The sequence below is a fragment of the Gossypium arboreum genome, chromosome 13 (genome assembly GCF_025698485.1).
Source record: "Gossypium arboreum isolate Shixiya-1 chromosome 13, ASM2569848v2, whole genome shotgun sequence".
NCBI lineage: Eukaryota > Viridiplantae > Streptophyta > Magnoliopsida > Malvales > Malvaceae > Gossypium > Gossypium arboreum.
The window spans coordinates 74914027-74917172 of record NC_069082.1 but is presented as its reverse complement, the minus strand read 5'-3'; the positions used below and the strand labels follow the sequence as shown (position 1 = coordinate 74917172).

The window sequence follows — 3146 nt, the reverse complement described above, 5'->3', positions numbered from 1 at the left end:
ACTTTTATGACAAATTTTATAACTTTTGCAAAATGGTCCTTTTCGACAATTTCACCGAAAATCACTTAGTAAAAGTCGTTTATTACACACTGAGCATTCATTTTCTACCATTAGACATCAAAACACATGCATGCCATCCATGGGTAAATTTTTAAACACAAACCCTAGCTCAAAACATGTGTAGAAATGAGTAAATCTTGTTACGAGGATTTCAAAAACGTAAAAATCATTAAAAACTGGGCTAGAATGGACTTACAAATGAGCTTGGAAGCTTGAAAAACCTTAGCTATGTATTCTCCATGCAAGTTTCTGCTATGGCGTAGAAGATGGACAAAAATTGGCTTTTAATTTTGTTTTTAATTCATTTTAATTACTAGATTACCAAAATGCCCCTAACTTAAAAATATTCTATTTCACCCATTCCATGTCCATTTTTGTCCAAAAAATTAGGTCTAATTACCATTTAAGGGCCTCCAATTTAAAATTTCATAACAATTAGGCATCTCTAACATGTAGAACTCAACTTTTGCACTTTTTACAATTTAGTCCTTTTGACCAAATTGAGTGCCCAGACGTCAAAATTTTTGAACGAAATTTTCACGAAGTCATCCCATGAAATTGTAGACCATAAAAATATAAAAAAAAACATTTTAATGTGTCAAATTGTGGTCCTGAAACCACTGTTCTGACTAGACCCTAATTCGGGATGTTACAACAACCATTCATTTTCTATCATCAAACTTCAAAATCGTAACATGTTCATCAATGGAAAAACTCAAATACCTTAACAGTTTCACAAATTAGTCCCTGGGCTAGCTAGATTAAGCTGCAACCATCCCGAAAACATAGAAATTATAAAAAATGAGACAAAAATCACTTATCAATTGTCAAATTAGGGTTGGCCAAAACAAACTTCTTCCATGCCTATTCTAATCATCCATTTGCAGATGAAGTAAGAAATAAACAAGAAAGCTGTAGTTTGGTTTTATTTATTTTATCTTTATTAACTAATTTACTTAATTAACCTTTCAATAATTGAAAAGTTACTCAATATGCCATGCCAAAATCCTCCACTATCTCATTAATGGGCTATTTACCATATAAGGACTTCCACATTACTATAGCTATTTAACACATTGAGCTATTAGAACCCAACTTTTGTACTCTACGCGATTTAGTCTTTTTTTTTATCAAATTGAGCATGTAAATGGTAAAATTTCTTAAAGAATTTTTTTTGTTATTTCTATCATACCGTAGACCATAAAAAAAATAATAAAATAAATTTTTCGACCCCATATTTGTGATCCCAAAATCACTATTTTGATTTCACTGAAAACGGGCTGCTACAGTTTATAAGGCTCGTTATAAGACTTAATAAGGAGAGTACCATTTGTAGAAGCGTCTACCACCATCCTTGTATGTGAGTTGAGATCATTATAGAATGTCTACAGCTAGATGCAATGTAGAATCCCATGGTGAGAGCATTTCTAAAATAATTCTTTGAATCTCTCCCATGTCTCATACAAAAAGTCATCATCTATCTATTGAAAAGTAGACACTGACCCAGGTGGCAATGGATTTAACCATGCTTTTGCTCTATCCCTTAGTAAGTATGGGAACAAATTTAGCCTTAGTGCATCTTTAGTTACTTTGGCAAGTTTGAAGGAGTCACTTACCTCCATGAACTATCGAAGGTAAAGGTGTGGATCCTGCGTAGGCATTCCACTAAACTGGCCTATTTTGTGAAGCTATAACACCCCATAACCGATTCGGTTGTTGGACTTAAGCTACATGATGTTACAAAATATAATGGAACAAATACATGGAAATTTGACATTTAGTAATCAAAACAATCATTACAATGTTCATAACTCAAGTATTCAATGGTTTACACATCAACCTGAGTCCCAAATGAGCTTACGAAAGCTTTTAAAACATTCCACAAATAAATAGGGATTTAATTGTAAACTTAACAAAAGATATGAAAATTTTAGTAGACAGGGGTCATACGACCGTGTAGCTAGGCCTGGTTATAGGCTTAGGTCGTGTAATGCAGCGTAACACGGCCATATCATCAGGCCATGTAATAAACTATGGATGTGTGGACCTAATTGTAAAACTTTGCAAACATTCAGACGACTATGAAGCAAAGCCATGTGAGAGATTAAGATCGTGTCAACATTCATGCATCTAAATTACCAATGACCCACGGTCATGTCAACCAACTGTGTGAGGCACACGGCCTTGTGGCAAACTATGTGTGTCGGAAAAGGCACCTATTGTACAAATTTGGATCAACCATACACAAAGACCCATAATGAATTCCTTTATTAACATCATCACCTGCCCAAATATGCCCATTTCATGCCCAAAATATAACTTATAAAGCTTTCCTAAATGTCTAACCAATATTCCACAATTGGCATCGTAATCAACTAATCTATTTCAATCCATTCACCTGTAATTTATGCATTCATTCAATTATTGTATTCTAAATCACTTAGCACACATTCTTGCTAGCCACACACATCTTCATATCATATAGGCATAACTATAGTAAAAATTTACTGAAACAATCCCATAAACATGCTTTAATACAATTACTAAATAAACATATCAAAATGGTTAAGTTCATAACTTTGAAAATGAAACGCACACACACATATATCATGCCTATTACATGCCACTTATAAGCAAACCAAGATGAACCCAATATTACAAATAAAGATGTTGGATAATGTGAGCACTTAAGTGATCCGATAGCCTTCAACTCAAAATCATCAACAAAATAAAAAATTAGGGCATGAGCTTAATAGAATACAGTGTTGAAAGTGTCGAAAATATTATTAAAATCCGAATCAAAACCATACCTTAATCCAAGGTCAAAGTGTCGAAACCCTATCGAGCTCTTTTTCTTTTCTTTTTCTTGTATTTTTAGTTGATGAACAAAGAAATAATGAATATGATGGCATTTAGTTTTAATTTAATTAACATAATATGCTAAATACCAATTTTGGCCTTTTATTAAACCATTAATAAATCATGGTATAATGCCTATTTAAGTCATTTAATGTAAGCCATAGTCAACTAAGCACATAAGGACCTCACATTTAAAGAGACACATCAAATAGGCACTTGAACAAATA

General features: G+C 32.9%; 1 non-coding gene across 1 annotated transcript; it reads left to right on the top strand.

Annotated features, from left to right (window-relative positions):
• Positions 1-1467: 1467 nt before the first annotated feature.
• On the top strand, positions 1468-1573 carry LOC128287189 (small nucleolar RNA R71). The gene has a single exon (XR_008277885.1). It is a non-coding gene; the product is annotated as a small nucleolar RNA R71 (small nucleolar RNA).
• The last annotated feature ends 1573 nt before the right edge of the window (positions 1574-3146 follow it).